Here is a 23,595-nt window from a genome sequence, read left to right as displayed (position 1 = left end):
AAGAAACCTGCTGAGGCTACAGACAGAGGGAACAGAAACCAAACCGAGGCACAGCAGCTCTTAGCAATTTAGCTGGGATAAAATAATCCATCGAGGGAAAAAAAATCCTGGCTCTTCTCTCAGAGCCCTTCTCTCTGTTTGACCTTTCTTAATGTAGTGGCAGCATGTATAATGATGAGGTAAGGAACTTGAAAAAAAACTGTTTTATGATGACATCATGTACTTTCTGTCATTAAATAAAAATGTGTGGAATGAACAATCTTAAGTCACTGCAAAGAACAAGCTTTCAGTAGGGCAGGGGAAAAAAAGGAATTTCTAGTTGCAAATCTCCATGAATACCAATCAGAAAGTGCCTTATGCTAAGACCGATGCTTCAATATTCATTCATAGCATACGAAAAATTTAAAATAATCTTGGCCAGCAACCCAGTCACTGGTCATTTGTATTCCATGAGTTGTGGAACAAAGTGCAAAGTAAACAGGTAAATGCTGGATGCTGTGTATGTTTTTTTTTTTTTCTTTTTTCGTAGTCCAAGCTGAAAGTAGATTATTTGCACACCAAAAAGTCTGCAGCTGGTGCTTATCAGAAAATGAGTCATGTTTCAGTGTTTGAGCACAGAAGCTCCTCTGCCCAGATGTGTGGCTCCAGCCTGTGCTGCTGCTTGGTGAATGCTCTCAGCATCGGTGGCTTTCAGACAGCCCTGCTCTGTGGCCTGTTTTTCTCTGTATCACAACTGGCTGCAGCAGGAGATGCCTCAAAGACAGGCGAGCTGTCCATGTCACCAGGAACTGTCCACTGTCACTTGTGGCATCCAAGCCTCTGCTAGTGAGAGCTGGCAGTGGCTTTGGATCCTGACGTTTGGACAAGCAGAGTCTGGGATGTACCCAGGTGGATGGGTAGTGATTGTGGGGTGGAACAGAAGGAACTGTGGCAAGTTGCTCCTGTGGTGCTCCAGTTCCCAGAGAGAAGGCTGGTCTCCCACACAGTAGAGATTACTGTCCTACAAGGTAGCAAACATGCCAGGGAGCAACTTGACACAGATCAACACATCCCTTGCTGATAGAACCCAAACTGAGGTCACCAGCTCTGATAAAGACTGAATGCGCCTTTTCTAGTGAAAATGCAATTTCAACAAGTCTGAGTCAGCAGAAATGCTTCTGTCCTCCAAGGAAGGAGTGAAAGTTGTTGTGGTTTAGCCCGGCTGGCAGTCAAACACCACACAGCCGTTCGCTCACCCTCCCCCCTCCCTCTCCGGGATGGGGGAGAGAAACGGGAAAGTGAAGCCTGTGAGTTGAGATAAAGACAGTTTATTAAGACAGGGAAAAGAATAACAACAATAATAATAATAATAATAGTATTAATAGTAATAATGTGTACGAAATAAGTGATGCACAATGCAATTGCTCACCACCCGTTGACCGATGCCCAGCCTATCCCCGAGCAGCCGGCCACCCCTCCACCCCGGCTAGCCACCCCTATATATTGTTCAGCATGACGTCAGATGGTATGGAATACCCCTTTGGCCAGTTTGGGTCAGCTGTCCTGGGTCTGTCCCCTCCCAGCTTCTGCTGCATCCCTAGCCTGCTCGCTAGCAGGACAGAGAGGCTGAAAAGTCCTTGGCTTGGTGTAAGCACTGCTCTACAACAATTAAAACATCAGCATGTTATCAGCGCTCTTCTCATCCTAATCCAAAACATAGCACCCTGCCAGCTACTAGGAGGAAAATTAACTCTGTCCTAACTGAAACCAGGACAAAGTACAATATTTCCAGTGGTACGCCTAAGGGAAGACAGGTTTGGGAGTACAGCCATCCTATTAACTATAAATTGGTGCCCTTCCCTGCATTGCCTTCTCCCTCCCTGCACAGATGAGTTCGTCCTTCCCCTCACCTTTCTGCACCCTCCCTTCCCGTTTAGTGATCCTCTTACCTCAGAAAATCCTGCCCATGCTATGGGTTATCTTCCATTCATATACAAGGAACTGCAGCTCTGGTGTCATGTAGCACACACCAAGCTTGTGCAGCGTCTTGCCAAAGGGTGAGGTTCCTGTTGCTCCTCTGCTCTCTTGCCTGGCTCCCTTGTGCCTACTCATGTTTGTCAGACCCTTCCCTTAGCCAGTTTAAACCAGTGAAATGGTCAAAATCCATGCATTTCTTTTGGATTTGTTTTCTGCCATTTTCATGAGTTGGTTCAGCTCATGCAGTGACCCAATGAGTGACAAGCCAGGAGAGTGAGCTGGGACTTTTTATACAGGGCTGAACTGTCACATTGACTGGTCCTGCCTTCTAAAAAATTACTTTGAGACAAAAAGACTGCAAAGACCAATTCACCAAGAAGCTGAGCAACTGTCATTCTCTGCTTGAAGCCATTTCTGTTCCGATGGTGCTGCTAAGGGAGATGCTCAGTGCGGTGAGTTCCCAGGCATTGGCACGAAGGGCAGACAGTAGTACTTTTACCATTTACAGGGATCGCACAATGAAAGGCATCATCAGAGATGACAGTTCCCTTTATAGATCTATGCACACATCTAGACACATAATGGTTTGGTGAATAGTTGATAAAAAATTTTATGAAATAAAATGGAGATGAGTATTTTCATCTCAGGCACCTGGCAGAAATAATGTATATGATGCGGGAAATAAACAGCAGCCTCTCAAATCATGTGCAGTGGAGGTGTCTGTGAGCTCAACATGTGTTATCATCCACAAAAGGCTCAGCAGTTACATTGAAGCAGGCTAAAACAAATTGGGATGAAAAGCTTGACATCTAGCCAGTCAAAAAATCTGGTCTAACTATTCAGGAAAGGACACAGCTCTGTAGTGTACGCAGGTAAATACAGTGGTCCTCCCTTTGCAGAATGAACACAAAAAGATATTAGACGTCTGAACAGCTGTTTGCTTTCTGCCAGTTTTTCCCAACCTAAATCACAACCTACCTTCTTTCCTTTTAGGCAGTTCAGTATCCCTGATTCCTTCAGGCTCACTTCTAATTTGCACAAGGCTAGACAATAATTTCTTGAAGATCACAAGCCGGCACGTAGGAGCACATCTGGGATGAGACTGCACTTTGTTGCCTCCCAGAGGGTCCAAGCAAGTGGTAGTTTATGGGGTCATCTGTGGAGGCTGCTCTGATGGAGGTAGGTCTCTGCATCATGCTGTGTGTGTCTTCAGGGAACAAGAGATTCAAAAATCCACACATTTGTTTTGTAGCCCCATCCCACCCCATGTTGCTTGCTGTATTTAACTGAAACACAACACAAGCCCTTATTTTTAGAGATGTTAAAATGCTGATTTAATATATATATATATATATTTAATTTTATCTGATCTGTCATTTTAAAGATGAAATATTTTTTTTTCCAGTTTGGGAACATTTTGTACTCTTTTACTACAGCTGAGAAGACACACTGAAGAGAGATCTGCAGACCTTGAGAGGAGATTCTTTGTGAGAAGTCATTAATATTGATTTTACCTGACACACCTGCAGGAAGTGACCAAAATTGTTCCTGTTGTATACAAGTAATCTCTATTGAAATCAGTCTTCTGGCTTGAACTGAACAATTACCAAACTAAACAGGAATAACTTCCATTTCTTTTGGTGCTTTTGCTGGTCAGCTGCATTGCTTTATTTGGCCTTTGCTTTTTGTAGTTCCAACACTCCTGTAGGTGGAATCAGCCATCCCTCATTTGACATAGCATGAAGGGTGTTATATATTTTCAACTTAAAGACTGTCAGCATTAGGAGAGGTTGGAGTTAATATGAGTATTTATTGCTTTTCGCTAAAGACAGTGCAGCAAAGAAACCTATTTTCTTCAGATATTAATTAGATAGGTACATAATTAAACATCTTAAATAATGAAATAGATGCTGTGTAAAAGGCTAAAAATAACTGGCCATGAATTAGTCATTCAGCCTATATTAATAAATAAGCTCTGGATGTCAGCTCACAAAGATTTCCTGGCAGTAATTTGACCACCGATACGCTCATCACAAACACATCAGACTCCCCATCTAGACACTGGCCAGATGCATTTTGCTGAGCTCCTGGATCACTGCACCTTGCAGAGCCAGAGGGTTTTGTTTACGTATTGGGTGGTCTGATTCTTGTATGGACATCTTGGAACATGGGTTTAGACAGTTAGAGTAGCTGTGTCTGTACAGGATCTGTATGTGGCTATGTGTTAAACCATTGGGGCCAGTGTTTCACCCCCAAAGTCATATGAGAAATCTGAGTGCTTGCCTGCCATGGATGCTCTGTGTTCTTGGGAACGTAACTGCGTTTGCTGCTTCCTTCTCCTTATTTGCAGAGGGAGTGTGTATGTAACCTCCTCAAATAAGGTGGTGTGATGACTCACAAACAGATGTTCACGAGGACCAGAAAGAGGTTACGATCCACATGAGTGTTAGCATTTATTTAGCCAGATTCCCTAAGGAAATTAGACTCCTGTGATCCTACTGTCTGTCTTTGCTATACAGCCTTCAACAACTACAAAAACTGCTAGTCCATTTTGAGCAAATCTGACACAGCAGCAGGGGCTCTAAACATGGTAGTCCTATGAGTTCTGTGAAAACAGGCAGGTAAATAGAGGAAAGGCAACCGGATTACTGCTGTCACCAAAGGAAAACCTGCAGTGAAAACACAGTCAAGTAGTAGGCACCAGAGAATCCACTTGTGAAACAGACCATGGCCGCTGGAAGAGCTGTGAACAGACCTCACAGATTACATAATAAAGAAGACCCACAAACTGCCTAAGTACCCTTGCATAAGAAAGTACTTGCTTAATTTGGTTAACTTAAATGATAGGGAAAGGGCAAATTGCTTTTGAAAGAAATAAAACACCCCACTTCTCCACTGGCCTTTTGCCCTTTGCTAAAGTGTTGCTCAAACTAAATCTTTGTGAAGGCTCTGAAATATTTAGCTACTGCCTTTACTTTCCTTTACTTCTTTTTTTTACTTTTTTTTTTTTTTTTTTTTTTTTGCATATTTCTGGACTGTGGCCAGAATGGGAAACAGATTGCTGAATACAGCAAAAAAAGCTGTTCTCAAGGTACTCCCATGCCATCTGAAAGCTAGAAATGCCGTAAATCTTGAGCTAACCTGCTCCTGAAACCTTGAAACTTGCTGATGATGCACTTCCCTCATCTGTGCTACCAGGTATAACCGCTGACTGCTCTTGCAGTGTTAACAGGCCTCACCTTCCCAGGGCTGGCTTGGAGGTACCAAGGTAATACTGCTGTTCTGTGTGGTACCAGTCAGCTCTGATAGCACTCAGCACTGCTACTTTGCTGTGTGCAATCCTGACCTGAGCCTGCCTCTCTGCTCCATAGTCCGTGCTCTGATGGTGCCTCCATCCCTTTTATCCCCTGGTGTCTTACAGCTGAAGGGATGCTTGCCTGCAGTCTCACAAATTCAGCTTTTGGGAGAGGAGATGGATGTTGTCTCCTTCTTCTCCGCAAACCTTATCAGAGCGAAGAGGTGCAGCCAGAGCTGCTGCATATGTGAAATTAGTGCAGAGCTGTGGGCTCCTGTGCATGTGCATGGGGTAGGACAGGAAGAGGGCTTTATAAACCCAGGGAGAGGTGTGGGAGAGGAGGAAAGCTCCCCTGATGCTAGTTTGTGTTGCAAACTCTCTCACTATGTAACATGACCTCGGGACAGGTCTTTCCTCCCCTTGGCCAGTGGGACCAGGATTTCTACCTGAGGTAGAAAGGATTGTTCAGCTTGTAGTGCTTGCCCCTCAAACTCTCCTCATCTTGACAATTCTAGCAATGTGTCATGGTTTTATTGCATTACAGTACTTGGTGATACTATATTGCTTTCTTTATCAGTGTTATGAAGCTTCAGAATGAGACTGCCTAAAGAGTCCTGTTCGCTTATTCTTTCTGGTGGTTTGGTACGTCTTTGTCTTTCTTTGATTTAAATGTTCAAGATACAGGCTGTGCCTTCGCTAGGTTATTGCAATGCTCAGAATAACATATCCCTGATGACTGGCAGGATCTCAAGGAACAATTGTAACACAGATAATGAACAATGTTTTTATTAAAACTCCAGCAGAATTTCTAGCCAACTTTCAAGATCATGTCAATAAAGGAAGTTTGGATAAGACTCAGAAAGTCACAGTTCTGTCATACTCCAAATAGACATATTTTCCTTGCTTACAATAAACGGGATTATTGATTTCTGTTTGTCAGACTGTACAACCAAATCTAACAAAGGGAAAGAACAAATGTTTTTGCACCCTTTTAATGACAAACACTGAATTACTACGGAGTGCAAAGTGAATTCGATTAGGTTTGCTAGGAAAAATTCTACTCCTTTTTGTTCTGGGTTTTATTTTTCTGGACAGTCAGTCTCACAAGAGATATGGCTGTGTAGTCATTACTTACGCAGATAAGCTTGTATTCACATGTGAGCTTCATTGATTTCCTGGACAACAGCCGAGGGAAGCAAGCTCTGCCACTTCTGCTGAGCACTTAGCAGATGTGTAAATGACAATAAACATAAATAAGATATGTATCACTCAGGCCTGTACAGCGTATTCATTTGGAGTGCCACTTGTTGATGTGAGTGCGTCAGCTGATCTCAGAGCACTGTGTGCGCAGCAGTGACTGCTCAGCAGCAGGAGAATGGCTCTGAAGGAAGGGTGAAAAGAGCCACAGAAACCTGTAAGGTCCCATTTCTCCTCTTTGGTCATGGAGGAGGCACAAACCACTTGTTACATGTGGTGGTTAGCAGGGAAAGAGAGAAGAAAAAGCTGTTCAGGTACTTTCACAGAGTCCCTCATGGTAAGTTGGGGTTTAGTTTTTCCATTTTAGGATGATTAATTGATACATGTGAGCACACCATACTGATCCTAGCGTACCCTCTTTAAGCCCACAGTCCCTTCACAGACTGACTAAAGACAGGATATACTGCTATTTGATTAATTCTGTTACTGTGATTATAAGACACCCTGCTGATGAGGCACCATGCAAATGGACACTTCCTTCCCCAAGCTGCTGTCTTTATAGAGAAGGAGGCAAAGGCTGGGATGGAGGCCCTTATTCCCACTTTAGAGATGAGGAATTGGACATAGAAGAGACTAACTGTTTTTCCAAAGGTTACCAAAGAATGTTGTGTCACAGACAGGAACTGGTTTCTTATCTTCTGATTCCCAGACAACGGCTTTAATTATTCCTTCCTCTTTAATTATTCCTTCCTCTCAATTAAATGAAAACACTTATGAGTTAGTGATACCAATGAGATCATACACTGATTGGACATAGGCCAGTTGAATAAACCTAAACTATATATGTAACTGGATCGTCTCTGCCCATAAATCAAAACTGCTCTCTTTCTGCCAAGAAAAGATGTATGCCAGCTTATTTCTTTACGCTATTTTAATAAATTTGTTTTGAAAGGTTATTTCTCATCTTTAAAGGATATATGTTAATATGTGCAGTCCAATCTTGCATCCCTTACTGGGTGGAAATACTTCTGGGTGAATTATAGGAATTCAGGTGAACATTCAAACTCATGACAATAAAATTTGCTACTCACTGCTGCCTGTCCGTGAACTTTCAGAGCAGAAATGTTCTGGGGGGGGGCAAAAGACAATGGAGATGTTCTCATCACATAATTCTCAGAGGCTGGACCAAAAAAAAGAAAAGAGAGCACTCATGCCAAACACACTGCAAATTTTCACATAATTTCTGTAAATGGGTTGCATTAGAAGACTCAGCCATTTAAAGTTATGCAAAATCAATATGCTGTCATCCATGAATATGAACACGTTTCAAGGACGGTTTCATTTCCACAGAGGGAGGTGAAGGTAGTTGGGAAATGCATGCTGAGTGTTGAAATTAACCCAGAAGATCTTATTGTACATATGAACAGAACAGAAGCCCGGTAGGTGTACAATTTACACAGGGATAATCAAATCTAGGAGAACTAAAGCTTTACTTTGATAGCCGTGTAACTTCATATAGACTATATTTTATTTTATTTTATTTTATTATTTTATTTTATTTATTTTTATTTATTTATTTTCAGAATAGCATCGCACTGACTGGAGGACCCTCATAACTAGAATTGCTTTTATCATGTTTTGGTGAGAAGCTTGGGGTTTTGATCTATTCCTTCCTACAATCCCACTGCACTTGATTTCACTGTCAATATGTCATAGTAAATGTGATTTCCAAGTGCTATGCAGTATTCCATATGGTAGAGCTATCCTGGATCTGGTGTTTTTCGTTAAAAATCAAAACGTACTCAGAGGAACTGAATTCTCACAGGCATGCTATGACTAGTAATCAGGGCTCATCCTCTGTTGTAAATGTATATCATTGTTCCATGTTGTCCATGGGCCAGTACAAGTTCTTACCAACAACAGGGCTGGAATGCATGGCACTTACCCTTTGCATTTCCAGATAGTGGAACAGCATCTTTTGAATCTCAAAATCAAACCAATCTGCATTTTAACATACTAGTCTCTTTCTGTTTGTACAGCAACTTAAAAAAAAAAGGCTTTTTTCTCCTTTCTCCTTGAAAAAAGAAGCCCAATAATCCTTACTTGAAAATATCGTAAATAACACTAGGTTTACTTACAGGAGTGTTATGTGGAAACACTGAGATTAAATTCAGTTTCATTCCTGTCATTTCTTAGAAGGAAACAAGGGAAACAGAAAACATGATGTAGGAGAGTATGAGGTTCTGGCAGCCTGGCATCTTTTTCATGCTGCCATGGAAAGCAACTATGATGCCAAATATATTCTGCTTTGTCTAAGCCAAATTCTTATTAAGCAGAGGCAAATATATATATATTTGGGTGGAGATGGTAGCACTGATTTATACTGAAATGGAATTTGATATGCTCATAAACTTGAGTGTGTTTGGTAACAGAGACTGGAATTTGTAATGTCAGGAATTCAGCAGGAAGCAGCTAAGAAAATGGCAATGTTCTCTGATGGTTTTGCCTCATCTGGTCCACTAAGAATGTTTTTCAGGGAACATTGTGACCTGACATATGCTAGTAAATCTTAGATCTCATTGAATAGTTGTCAGGTTTGTGAAAATGGGGGTGTCATCACTTTGTACAGTGATGATGCTGTTGCTCTGCACTCCCTTACTACTGAACATATTTTAATGTGTTCCTCACAAAAGTAAAGTCAATGGGGATCATATTTGTCCAACAAAAAATGGCATGCTAAACTATGACTCTGGTAGTTTGTGGATGGATTTTTTTTTCAGTTTTAAGTAAATTCTAACTGGTTGCTATAAAAACCGTAAAAGAAACCTTAATTAGGGACCATCTCCTTAGTTTGCACTATTTATTTATTTATTTATTTATTTTCATGTAAGTTTGTAGCTTTTTTGAACAGCAGCTTTGCATTCAATACTTGCAGTTTGAAGTCACCTTCTTGCTGCCTTTCTCCTCCTTCAGACCACCAAAGATTTCCACCATAGGCACGGGGACAGAGTTATGCACATCTCATGATGCTGTGGGCAGCAGAGTAGCTGCCTTCCTCAGCACGAGTTCACTATCTTTGCTTTCCATCCCATTTTCCTTTTTGGCATGGTATAAAGCTGAGGCAGTTCAAGCCCGCTATGGGCTGATGTTTGTTGGTTCAGAACAGACAAGGCTGAACCTAAAGTTCAGACTCTAAAGACTATGTGATACAATAATCAACAACCTAGCAAGGTTGTTGGAGCATCTGAGGGAGGTTCAAATTCTGACCAAGACACTGAAGAAATGAGTGAGAGCTGTCATTCCAGGGGCCATGGTGGGTAGCTCACAGAAGCAGCACACAGTTTGTCCAAGATGAGCAGAGCCACAGGCAGAGACGTCCAATGCAAGTCAGCAGTCAAGCTATACCCACACACCTTTTTTGTCAGTGGCTAGTACCAGAGTTTTTGGTGCTAGCTTGCTCTGGGGGTGCTCCTGTACTGAGTAAAACAACGCATGCTCATAGGAGAAACTCCTTCCTATTTCTATTCTTATCAACAAATTTGAAGCCTGTGTCCTGAACAAAGACTGTTTTTTTTCCCTCTTTCTGAATTCTAGCTATTGCAGTTGGAGAAGCTGTTATTTTTCAGACAGTCTTGGATCTTAGAATCATTAAACTGCTGTCCTCAAAGATATCTTTGGCAGTTGTTTTCTGATATGCATTGCCTGGTTTTGTGACAGAGAATGATTAACGTACAATTTATATTTCTATATATTCTTTGCTGTTGTGTATTTTTCCTGTGTCATTTCTTATTCATTTCCTCCCTGAATTAAACTATCCTCATAGTTTATGCTTGCTTTATAAAGCGCTTTTTTTTTTCTTTTTTTTTTTCTTTTTTTTTCTGTACTTTAAATGATCTTACTGAGATAGCAAAGCACTGACAGCATTGTAGCCTTTTGTGGGATACCACATGTAACTTCTGTCTGGGAACAGACAGACTCATGAATGGATGATTGGGGAAAAGGAAGATTATCACATGAGAGAAAATATAGAAGATCTTGACATGTTTACCTCCAAAAACTGGAGGCTGAGAGTGAATATGAATGCTCTCTGTGCAGCAGGGGGTTAAACACCAGCAAGGAAAACAAACTTTTTATGCAGAGGCTGATGTTGACATAAGGACCATGTGGGTATAGGCTCTCTGTGGATATATTAAACCTTACAGTAATGGGAATGTCCCCAGTGGTAACAGAAGTGAGGTTCTGCAATGGTCTTCCATTAGAGTAGGGAAGGACTCACTGCTTCAAGGACGAAGCATGATAGGTTACCGAAGAAGAAAGCATGATGTGGTGCCCATAGTAATAAAGGACCAAAGTCAGTGAATTCAGATGTTGATTCCAGTTTCTCTACCTGGAGTCCCAGGTCTAGGCTGCAGACATCTAATTTTAGAAGAGAGTTAAGTGTTTTAGCTCCCATTATATCCCATACAGAACACAGAATAATTCAGCTCAGTCAGAAGTAGATATCAGCATTTGGTTGGTCTCCACTAATGGTAATGAGTAAACACCCCTGTTAGACACCTCAATTTAGGTGTTAGCATGGGAATCTCATCCCAATCCAAGTTAATTAATTTCATAGACCACAGGGGCTTGATTCAGCTGGCAAAGGAAGAGTCTTATGCCGTCAGAGAGGTCTTAGGGCCAGTAAGAAATCTGCAGAAGTCAGGCAGATATGACACAGGACCTGTAGAATGACTAGCTCAGGAAACTTAACTTGACCTCAGACAGGGGAGAGAGGTGTGTCTTATATCACTGGTGGTCATTCCCTTGACAGAATTCTGTCCTCTCTTCTTGTCTTCTCTCTCTTTTTTCTTCTTCTGATTTTCTGTTGTACTTGTCTTAGTTAGCTAAGGCAGTCACATACTTCAGAACAGACTTCTGAATCTTGAAAAGCAAACACAATTATGCATATTTAAACTAAAAAGAAATCATCTAAAAGTGTAACTTTCATTCCCAAGTAAAGCCTTCCATGTGCATTGGGCATGTGAATTCCCTCTGTACAAGTCTGATCCTTTTACTGATTTTCCTCAAATGTTCCCAGTACAGTAAACTGAGCTTTTTAAGATTTACTACCAGGCTTCTCAATGACACCAGTTAGTTTCTTCTTAGCCAGGAGAAGTCTTTTCATAATATAGGGCAAGAAAGAACTTTAAGGAAGGGCAAACAGCACCAAAAGGTAAAGCGCTGGCTCGCCGCAGGATCCCAGTTGCCAACAATTATTAATATGCTCATTTCTGGATTTGTCTTTGGGGCTTTCACTGCACAGTGATGTTAAAAGTCTTGGCAGATGTTAAAAGTAAACACATTCTGCTGTGTTCGTAGCCTCTCTGTAGGGAAGGAAGGTGTGACTGATCACTGGCTTGCAACTCCTCGGTAAAAACAATCAGTGTTACTGAGGCACGTGGAAGAAAAAAAACAACCTTAGCCAGATTGTAGTAAGGGTTTCTTGGGGGAGAAAGAAGGGAAGGAGAAGAAAAGAGAGGATTTAAGAAGAGACTAGAGATTATGCAAATACGAGCTGTGAATAACAGCCTGGCAGTACAACCCCTCCAGAGATAACTTGCCACCTGCATTTCTTGAACAGGCACCTCCAGGTCAGTGAAAAAATGGAGCAGCTTTTGAACAAAAAGGGAAGAAAGAAAAATCAGACGAGGCGCTCTTTAATTCTAGCCACGTTAAACTCTAAATGCTGCCAAAAAGCTGGTAATAAAATTTAATTCTTTCTGAGGACATGACGATCAGTCATCCGACCAAGAATCAAAGTCTCCTGGGAGTGTTTCTTCTGTCGTGGGGCTTGAGTAGACTTGACCCTCTCAGCTTTTCATATTTCATAATTGAACTCAATGTCCCTCACACTTTTAACTTCTTCCCAGATTTAAAAAGAGCATTAATCACTCTCTCCTCAGAGCAATACTGAAGAGGGAAGTCGGATGCGAGGCGCAGTTTCTAAGAGGCCTGGGGGGTTAAGGTGATCAGTATCTATGTGCGAGCATTAGTATTTGTTTGTATCAGTGTCACAAACAAACAAAAAACCTCCCTGCAGGCGGGTTACAGAGGCCAAAATACAGCTCCAATATATATGATCTACCACCACCTTAATAGTTTCACTCCGGTGATGGTGTACAATTGAGCACCACGCTACTGCAGTTTATCTCTAGAGAAGCAAAAGAAAAAGCTCCCTTTTAACTGGGTACTTTGTTATGATTTATACATTTCTTTCTTGAATAGCTGGGGTTTATCTTCTTCAGCTGCAGAAACTTAGAGCAAATGATAAACGAAAACATCAACCTAGAGCCTGCACTAGTGCCTGACACAAACATGTCACTCGATATTTAAGTATTTATTTATTCATTTATGTTTTTGTAGTCTCTTCTTATGCGCAGAACCTTTGTATTTATTATAATAATGGTGACAAAATGTGGGAATGGGAAAAGGGGGGGGAAGAAAGTACATGAATGCAAGCAAGAAAAAAGCAGTAACATCAAGACTTGGAAGGCGCATTCTTCCGCTCCTTTGCCTTGTTTTTGCTGCAATGAGGAAAACTGCGGAGGTGAGCGGGGTCACCCCTCCTGTATCTAAGACAAGAACATGTTTTTGGGGGCGCCGGGCAGTAAATTGTTGAGGTAGAACGGCACCAGAAGGGCCTTAAGGGTGGACATGGAGGTGCCTGAGGGGAGCCGGGTCGTGCCCCAAGCACCGCAGCAAGGCCCGGGCTGATCACAGAGGCCAGGGGAGCTGCCTTGGAGGCCTGAGGCTTCCTGCTGGAGATGACGGCTGTCACAGGAACACAGGGGACAGCAGGGACACAGGGGACAGTGGGGACACAGGGACCAGCATCAGGGCCAGCAGGTGCCCGGCCCCCAGCTTGGGCAGGCCCTGGCCCGGCCCAGGCAGGCTGCTGCCCTTGCCACCAGCACAGCTACAAATTGCCGTGCACGCTGGCCTGGCGGAGCTCGGCATTTTTTATTTTTATATATTTATCTTTTGTGTGTGTTCCCCTTTCCACTAGGTTGATCTGGTGACCTAGAGGTGGAGCCCGGGGGGGCAGTGAGGCGAGGAGGGGACAAAAGCGGTGGGCTGCCTCGGCTGGCTGAAATCCTTCACAGCGCTGGGACACAAAACCCCCTAAATCTCCATTGGAAAGTCATTAGAAATCTGCCAGAGGAGCAGGGCACAGATTGCCAGGGGAGGGCTGAAAAGTCCTTTTGCGCTCCACAATACCTGAAGTGAACTGGAAGGGATAGGGTGGAGCTGGAAAGCAGATTTCCTGCCATAACTAAAGCCCCCTTTCAGCCTGCTCCGCAACAGTTTTACGATGTGTTAGAATTTACATTCACGTGTTGTTAACCATTCTTCGGTGCAATGAAACGTTTTATCTGTCTGACCTCAACCTTTGCCATATGCTGGTGCAAACTGTTCAACTTAAGCCCAGGCGAGTTTAAAAAAAAAGGAGGAAAGAAAAGGGGGGAAAAGGAGGGTCCGAAAAGCACATTGCTGGGTAGGCTCTGTTGTTGCTCTTGATAGCTGCCTTCCTCTCTGTTTTCCATGGAAACGTTTTGAAAGCCAATTCCAAAAAAAAAAGAAAAAAATGAAAAGATGCATGCAGATAAATGAATAGTGGCTCAGAACATGCCAGCTCTTCACTAATTGTCCACTTTACATATGCTCCTTCATGTCTGGTGATTCCTTTTATATTGTGGAGAGACAGCAATGAAACTTCATTACGCTGTGTTAAGGAGAGGCAAACAGAATGCATTAAAAATTGATCAGAATAACTTTTATAACATTTTTATTTATTTTATCCTAATTTCCTGATCGCTTTCTCAGCATAGGTCATTTAAAGGAACAAGAGATGTGGATTACTGAAGGAGAATTATAATTTTGCAAGTAATTCACAATGAAAGACAGGATTTTGGTCTTCTGAAGATGTGTCTAGCTAACTTGCAAATGCCACCCTGTTTCTCTTAGGAACCTGCACTGCAGCATTGCCCTAGTCCTGTTATTTTATTCCTCTGAAACTATGGTTATGGACCTGTCTCTGTGTTTTGCCCTAGTGTCTAGATGTGGTTAGGTGTTTCTGTGCTCACCTTTTAAGTGGACTAAGCAATCCTGAGTGTGCTTCCTAATCTATCATGTGATAGATTTTCATGGAATTGTGGCTGTCTTTGTAGTAAGAGACATCAGTTTCCCTCCATCCCACAAATACCTCCTAAGCCTAATAAAAATGGTGGTGCTGAGGAAACCTGGCTTTAACTTCTAGCTTCCTGAGTGGCCTTGGACTAGTCCCTAAGGAGGACATCCACAAAGGTTCTGTAATATTGTGTTTAGCGGCAGGGGGGCTTTGGGATCAACAAAATTTTTTTGAGTATACTGTGCAGCGGTGAAGTCTTTACCTGAAGAACATGCTTCAACATATGCATGCAGTTGCTTATGATAAGACTGAATACTTGAGATTAGATAATTTAGGGGTTAGGTAAGGCTTTGTGATCAACCAGTGTCACTCAGTTTCTGGTAGGCTCCAAGGTCCCTTTGAAAATATCAGCATTGCTCCATGAACCTCCTTCTTTAAAGCCACGATGGTGCTGGGGGGCATTCAGGTAGGAGAACTAGATAAGGCTAGATAAGGCTCATAAACTCACTGTAACAATGAATCCCCAAATGAATAACCTATTTATATATGTCATAGTCCTACATCGATACAGCTCATCAGCTCCCTGTGCTGGACCAGTCATTGCTGCAGCCTCTTGCGGTATAGAATGCTGCATTTCATGGCATGTGGCATGTCTCTTGGGGAAATAAAAATCATTGTTGCTTTCTGTGAAACCCTGCCAACCCATCTCACATTTTTATAAGTAATTTCCATTCCTCTATGCTCTATTACACATGATGTTTTGAAAGAGTGGGAAAGAGTTAAGCAGAATGAAGACCATTATCAATATTTTATTTGTCACAGCTGAAAAACTACAATTATAGGTCAGTTCATTGCAGTCTATTCATTGATTTCAGTACTCAAGGCCCTTCAGGGAGTGTCTAAAATTCACTGATGTTTCGGAGTGCTAAATTTTGTGTTTGGATTTCTGATAAAACTGAAGGATGTGTCAAAACCACATAACAGACTCTGGGGCTGATTTACCACTGCATGCTTCCACTCTCTGCTGGTGTTAACTCCAGCGATTTTGTTTGAGTGGAGCTGCACAGTATTGATTTAATTCTTGTATCAGTGTGACCCTCCAGAGACATGCTTCCGTGCTCTTATTCCCACCAACTTCAGCTCGGGAGCATAATCAGGCTCATAATTGGGAACGATGACCTTATGCAGTCAGGCATGTAAGCACAAGCCACTCATAGTTTTCCAGAAATGCTACTGAATATAGTGGGGCTACTTCCTTCCTTCAAGTCGGGTATGTGCTTACATCCTTTGCAAATGGTAACCTACATATTTAGGCTTGCTTTTGAATTCTGTGAAAGTAGAAGTTGTCTTTCAACTGCCTATTACAAGCTTTGGGTCAGAACCATAAATAGAGGAGTCTCTTAACTAGTAATTAAGAGATTTGTGAAGGCTCGGGATCTAAACTGTAGTTGCTCCTCAGTCTGCAACTATGCAACTCCTTCTGCTTCAATTAACTTTTTTGTTTGTAGCTGGAATGGATGGGATTTCATCAAAGTCACTTTCAGAGTACATTCGTGGTACTGTTTACAAACCCATTACTTTCAGAAAGCAAAGTAGGATAATGCACTTCTTTCTGCAGATTGTTTTGTTTGTTCTAGATGCCTTTTAAATATCTGCTACCTCAAAAAGCATATCGAGCAAGGTTCAAATGTTTTTGTTTATGTCTATTTTTCAGACAAAAACTTGCCACACTCTAGTATTGGTAGCAGGCTGCTGGGGAGAGAATTTGGCTTGGAATTAAATATCCTTGAAAGGCACTGGATGCAAGAATGAATAAAATCTATTGTTGAGGTACAAACACCTAATTATAACCACTATCTGAAAATCTGATGTAAAACTAGTAAGGGAAAAAATTACTCATTGCATTAAAAGGTGAATTATTCTAATGGCATTAAGAGATTTTAAAAACAGCCAAAATACCAAAAGTTAAGTAATCAGAGTATCCACAATCAATATCTGTATTCAGGTCAAAGTGAAAATAATTGAGAGAATGAAATTTAGAAATGCACATATTGTAATTTGATTTGAACAGTCAACATTGGTAAAAAGCCCAAGTGTTTACTATAAGATTACTTTCTGATTCAGCATTACCACACAGAGCTACATCTGTTACTCTTCATTTGAATACAAAAATTACATCTAATCTAATAAAAAAAAAGAATAAAAGCAAGATCTTGATGTCCTTTGGAAGTCCTCAAACTTACTAAAGCTAGAGGTAATTCAACAAATTTAAAGAATTAATTTAATTATTTAATCAGGAACTAGTGAGCTACACCTGAAAAGGTAACTGTGAAAAACAACAGTTCTGATGCAACACCAACAATGTTATTGCATGGTGGCATTTATTAAGTAACTGATATACCCAAGTTAACCTTAAAACAGCTAACCTGACCTACCTTGCCTTTGAAACAGCTAATTTGAGTTGTGTGAGCTGTTTAGTTGCAGCAGTACTGAGCTCAGCGTGTATCAGTTCACCCTGTTTATACTGCATGGGACTAACTTCTGCAGCTAGGTTGCTAGCAATTCAAACTGGCCTGGATCTACAGACACTCTGAGGAGTAAGGGGATAGGTGACAGGAAGATAACGTATATTCAAGTACGCTGAGTTATGTCTTGCCCTGTCCTGCCTTCCTTCCCTTGCAGATCTTTAAACTGTGACCTGAAAAGGGGCTTGCATCAAAATTGACCCTCCAAAACAGTGAACTCATTGTTTATCTTAAGTACAGTAGATTGCCTCTTAAAAAATAAACCCAGCATCTCAGCAGTAACCAATTCTCTCTCTCTCTCTCTCTCTTTTTTTTTTTTTTTTTAGTAATTATTTGCTTGGAAATGCCTTGACTTTACAAATGTGATCTTGAAATATTTTTTGTTCCTGAAAGCCCATGAAAACAAAGACAGGCATTTGCTAGGGACCAGAGTGAGAATTTTTGAGTGTTTCATCTTATGATAAGTGAATAATTAAAACAGGTGGAAAATTAGTAGGTCTTAAGTATTTATGTAGTGTTATGTTTCTATTAAAAGTCTCCACTTTCTATAACTAAGAGAGGACATTAGTTTGTCTTTTTAATGTGGAGACGAATAATAAATATTGCATTTACTTCTGGCCTTGTAGTAAATCATGCTGAATTGCTTTGCAGTTTTCAGGTGGGATTCATCTCATCTCATCTTAGCTGTTCAAAAACAACAACAAAAAAGGCAGCTAGCAGAAGGTAGCCATCTTGTCTTCCATTTTAGTCGATGAAGAGCAATAGTCTTCTCCAAGTGCAGGGCATTCTGTTCTGATAGAGGTATGTAAGAGAAACGTAGCCCGTGATGAGCACCAAGAAATGTCTCTATTGACTGTAGAGGGAGGAAGCCCAGGGAGCAATTGGCTAAGACCAGGTGCTAGATCTAGTTGAAGTACAGCTTTTCCACTGTGGTGGTGTTGTCTGTGAAAGGGAGAGACACTCTTACATGACTGGTGGTTTTAGTAGATGTAGATGGTCAGATGTAGATTTGGTAAGATGAATGCTGATTGCAATGTCTCTGGCATTCCTGAAGGAAGACATTTATTTCTTACTGTTATCATAGGGAAAGGCTGTGGCATACTGCACACTGAATTTCTGCTTCAGCACTTGCGTAACGCCTGGATGCTGTATCAGAGGCGGGACCAGTGGGTGGCTGTGCACTAAGCAGAGTGTTGAACCTGTAATACAGTCTTGGATGTGCCTGAGGCACTCAACTGTCACAAACAAGGATGTGCAGTGTACCGTCCTGCTTGCCAACAGGATGCCTACAGGATCTGTGGGAGAAGCCTTTTGAGTAGGAGTGAGGTGAGACATACAGTCGATGTCGCTGCTCTGCAAACCTTTTCCACTTGAAAAATGCTAAGCACCTTGGCCTAATTCCCTAGATAAATTACTTAAATTATTATTAGATTGTCCATTTGGAAAGAGCTGAAGCAGAGAGATTTCTTGATGTTACAGGGGCAGCTTTTAAAGAATTCAGGTTCAATTTCTTAAATACATGGAATAGGATTCATCTCTTCTGCCTCTAGAAGTGTATGGTTGAAATGATATCTGTTTTTGAGCTACTCACCTTTGGCTCCTGTTATAGTCAGCAGAAAGAAGCTGGGACTGCCAAAGGGCATGTCTTAGACATCGACTGCATGAGAGACAACTCACCCAACCTAAAGTGCTTAACTTTTCTCACCGACTCGGCTAGCCTGGAGCAATTAGCTCAGACTAGACACCGTGGTTTTAGACATTAAGTGGGATGAATCCTCTTAGCATGTAGGCACCACTACTTAAAAAATATAGATAAAAATTCTACCCCTATTGAAATTAGAGGAAAACTTGTTGCTGACTTATGATCTTCCAACTGCGTGGGACTACTATAAAAACAAAAATAATGTGGATGCTTCTGTGCTTGCAGGATCTAAGCCCTACTTACCACTGTTTAGTACAAAATAAAAGTCTCTGTTGATTTTAACTCGTATCATGTTAAGATCCCAAGCATAGATCCTTCTTCGGTATAATCCATTGTGTACCAGGATGAGTTTTCTGGTGTCACATTATTGCTTTGCTTGTCAGAGCACGTACAGGAAGATCTAGCATACGTCTACATTGCAGTCATGGAGTGCAGCTTTAAATAGAAGATAGCTTTAAACTAGCTGTACAAAATACTATGGCAGGTACTCTGCACAGCTGGGGGCTGTGCTGCTGCAGGCCTCTGTGCCTGAAATGGGAGATCCGCTTCAGTCCACGAGATGTGCTACCTCACCTGCACTTCTTGCAGCCTACAGCCAACACTGCCCTATTGCTACCAGTGCCTGTCTTCTTTCCAGGAGCCCCTCTGGCTTCTGCTGCTGTGCAGGCAGCAGGCTGGGTATCGGAGGTGACTTAAGGTGGTGCTGAGGGCTGTGATGTGTGTATGAAAGAGAAATGGTGAGAACTGTCTGTCTGTAATGGCCTCTCCCTCATCCCTGACACTACTCCTTGGGTTCCTGTTGCTTCTGCTGTTGCCCAAGGTTGAGCTGCCACCAGTGGTTACCCTAAGTGGCGAGGGGAACATGCAAGAAGCTGGGGAGTGGAGAATACAGAAAGATGACAGGCAGAAGACCAACAAGCTCATTACCCTCCCACTTACACATCCAGTGTAAGGGGCTATGTCGTTGCTGTCTTTGCTGTGCCACCGAGAGCAGAGGAGCATTTGCACCAGTGGTTGTTGTGTTATCATCATCTCTTTCATGAGGAGCAGCAGAATACAACACAGAAAGGAACTTGTTTCACCATTTTGGGATTTCAGGGCATATGTCTCCCTTGTTTCACCTTCCAGGTCTGCTGCATAGCTCAGTGAAGAGGAAATGAGCTGAAGGTGCTAAGCATACTGGCAGAAAGTGGGAGCTGCTGTGTTGGCTCTGAGAGCAGGCTTGAGAAGTCCCAGCTATGCTTGGCATGCCCCAGGGTGGTTGGGGATCTTGAAAAGCTGGTCAGGGGAGTGAGAGAGTGAGGCTTTTAAAAATGTTATTGGGCACTAGGGACAGGCCAAAAAGGGGTTTAGAGTATGTAGTCGTGGTTCAGCTGGCAGATAGCAACTGGTGAGCAGCAGTATCTTGAATGCTTTGCGTGATTGAATCCTGTGCTAGCCAGTCGAACCTGAAGATAAGCTGATGAAAACGTCCCTGTACAGAGAAGCTGAGCTAGCTAAAGGCTGAATCGTTTTGAAAAACACTTTTAATTATTCTAGCACAAATTCTGTGTGCAAGCACATCCTCAGTGGTAAGGAGAGAGATGCCAGTAGTGGAGTGTTAAGACTGGTCTGCGCCCTCTAGATCAGGCTAGCACATATGGAAAAGACTGTATTACAGAAAAAAATAATTTCCAGGCCCTTTGCATTATGATGATACATGTTAATCTATCCCATGTTAACAGGATCTGACTGATGATCAAGCTGTGATTCAGACCTCCAAGCCAGAGAAAACACACAATAGTGCTGTAGAAGGTACAGAAACAGAGGATCAAGAGAGTACAAGGAAGCCTGCCAGATCTGCGTGGTATCCTAAACTCCACCGGCCTGTTTGGCAGCCTTCTCTGTACAGTGCAACAAGTGTCACTGTCACGAGCTGGCTGCACACTGACATGTCGGATCTGTGACCTGGTATTTCAGCCCTGTGTTTGTGTAGTGGCTCAGCTGACCCCTGCAGCCAGGGATCAGATGGAAAGCCATTAGGGGTGGTTCCTCACCAGTACAATGTCCAGACTCATGTCACTGCTGCTTCGAGTCACCCTGGGAGCAGTCATCCATGCATTGATTTTATGGCAGTGCTGACACTTGCCTTCATTCTTTTGGAGCCGGAGAGAATTGTTCTTAACCATGCCCCCTGCCGCCTCGGGATATAATCTCAGGAGCATAGTTTAGGGGCACAGTCAGCTTCAAGGAGCATTACTTTGCTTCAGTGCATTTTTATGTGTTTTCTTTTCCCTGCAGGTCTTTCTCTGCTAAGGGGGATTTTTGGATCAGTGAATGCACTTTTTTTTTTCTGTTTCTTTTCTTTTTCTTATTAGTAAAGCAACAGTCAAAAAGCCTATGTCTGTATACTTGTGCCAAACACACAAATGTTTGGCCAGTTTGAGACTGGATAAGATCCTGGGCTTGTGTCTTAGCTCCCAGCTTGGTGATAATATCCTCCCTTAGCAAAGGATTTTACAAGCAGATGCACATATCAAAATCAGTTCACCAACATAACTGCAGTTTGAATCCCCATTTGCCAAAACCACAATCCTGGGAATGCATTTTAAGGATACAGCTTCTGTGAGATTATTTATGCAAGGAAATACTTTATTTTTGCATCAGGACCAAAATAAGATTTTTTTCATAGGTCAGAAATCCTTTGAAGTACTTTTTTCCCCTTTAATTCTCATTAGTTTAATTAATTGTTGCTCTCTTTTGAAATTAAAGAGAACAAATTGTTCTCCTGGTACTGAAGGGCACAAGAAAATTATTGCAAACACTGTGTTTTTACCTGAGTTTTATTGTATTTCTCCTGAATGGAAACTCAGGAAAAAGGGAGTTAAATTGTTCATGGAAAAAAAGGCATTATATTAAAGCCAGAAATATATTCACGTGCTGATTTCTTGTGGATGCATATAGCATTGCAATGTTCTGATAATGGAAACAATTTGTTTTAGAAACAGTATAAAGGTTGCTAATTTCCAAATAATGAGAAATGGTCTGCTTGACAGGTTTTTCTTTATGGTATTTATACCACAAGTATAGTAGCAAATACCAGGAGCAGAGGCAAAGCCAAGCAGGCTTTCCAACAGCTGCTGCGACCCCTGCTGTATTGCTGCCAAAGCTGGTGTGACGGGACAAGGAGAAGGACACTGGCTTTTAAGTGCCCCACTGTGTGATTAGCCCTCTCCCTTCAGGTTGATTTTTTTTTTTTTCCTGGAGAAAATTTAGAGGAAATTTTTAGAGGAATTTTTTTTTAGAGGAAAATCAGGGCAACACTTGCATGTGCTGAAGTGGGTGCATTTTCCATATCATTGTTTTCCATGAACAAATATCTCTGAAAAACATGCACAATTGGGAAAGATAACCTGTCTGTGAAGCTTGCAGAGATCCACTTCTGCCAGATTGTTTTTCATTTTCCTATTGCATTTCATGGGGAGGGAGGTTGTGCTTACTCATTGCTGTTGTATGAGGCAAATGGGGTTGGTGCTTTGTGGGTTAATAGAATGGGAGGTGGCATCCTGCCCTGTGTCAGTGGGAGATAAAAACGCCTTCTTGTCTCACAGGTCCTTTTGAAACAAACCATCAAGTTAGGTGTTAGAAAAAGAGTTGGTGAAGTGGGCGGAGAAGGAGGGTTGCTGGAGCAGAGTGCATACGTTATGCTTGCTGACTATTGATCTTCTGAGTGTATTGGTCATTTTGCTCTGGCAATATTAGGGATGAAATGCAGTGATGGGCCGTTTAGCCAGCTGGAGCTGATATTTTGGGAAGAATGGCTAGTCTGGATCCTATTCAGCTAAAGAACAACCTGGAACTGGAATGGGAAAGCATGAATACATCCACCCATGCACAACCTCTTTCCAAGATGTGAAGATTGAAGGAAGGCTGTTATATCTTCTGCCTTCACCAGCTCATTTCTCCCCTGTGTGGGAGAGCAGTTAGGAGGCAAAGGAGTGTTTCCCCTTCAATGCATAGTAAGAATGTGTGATGACAGAGAATGCCACAGAAAGACTTCACAGGTTTTAACAGAAGATGAACTATCCTATGATATTCAGTAGAGATGTGGTCATATTTTTAGTGAGTTTTCTACTGAATTCCTTACCAGTGACATAGTTTTCCAAAAACTTTTAGAAAGGTTAACATAGGCCCTTAAGAACTCAATAAACCTCTAGACTGATGGCATGCTTAAGGGAGGCTAAAAAGCTACATGGTCAAGGAAGGCTTACAAGAGTTGAAAAGCAGTCAAAAAAAAGTTAAAGAAGAATTACAAAATGTCGATGAGAAAAGGAGAACTGAGACCCCCATGAAGTGACACACAGCTTCCTTTCTCATTTGGCTTCTCTGTCATGTCACAAATGGGCTTTTGGCTCTGTGGCACAAGGGCCATCTGTCTTACATACTACATACAGAGACTGATATCCCCCTTTGCTCACACAAAAACACACAATTCTTATTATTGTTTCTGATATTATTTTGTTTATTTGGTGTATCCTAGATAGAAGTCTGTAACTAAAATAAGATTTAAATGTAGATTTTAGTTGAACAGGTACTGAAAAATATCTTTCTTTAGCAAAGCCTTTTGCTATTGCTCTTTGCACCCTGGGGAGACTTCAGATGCCTGATCATTTCCCTTGGCCCCCCAGCTCTGGGGAAATCGTATCTTTTTGCTGGCTCCCTTGGCTTCTCAGGCAATGCAAAGAGCTGGCTCAATGTGAGACCTAAATGACAA

General features: G+C 41.9%; 1 long non-coding RNA gene across 1 annotated transcript; it reads left to right on the top strand.

Annotated features, from left to right (window-relative positions):
• The first annotated feature begins 17,800 nt into the window (after positions 1-17,800).
• LOC121063615 lies at positions 17,801-21,525 on the top strand. The gene is made up of 3 exons (XR_005816093.1): positions 17,801-17,941; positions 20,567-20,636; positions 21,123-21,525. It is a non-coding gene; the product is annotated as an uncharacterized LOC121063615 (long non-coding RNA).
• The last annotated feature ends 2,070 nt before the right edge of the window (positions 21,526-23,595 follow it).

Source organism: Cygnus olor, chromosome 1 (genome assembly GCF_009769625.2).
Source record: "Cygnus olor isolate bCygOlo1 chromosome 1, bCygOlo1.pri.v2, whole genome shotgun sequence".
Taxonomy (NCBI): Eukaryota; Metazoa; Chordata; class Aves; order Anseriformes; family Anatidae; genus Cygnus; species Cygnus olor.
The sequence above is the reverse complement of the archived record's forward strand: the minus strand, read 5'-3'. Positions and strand labels throughout refer to the sequence as shown.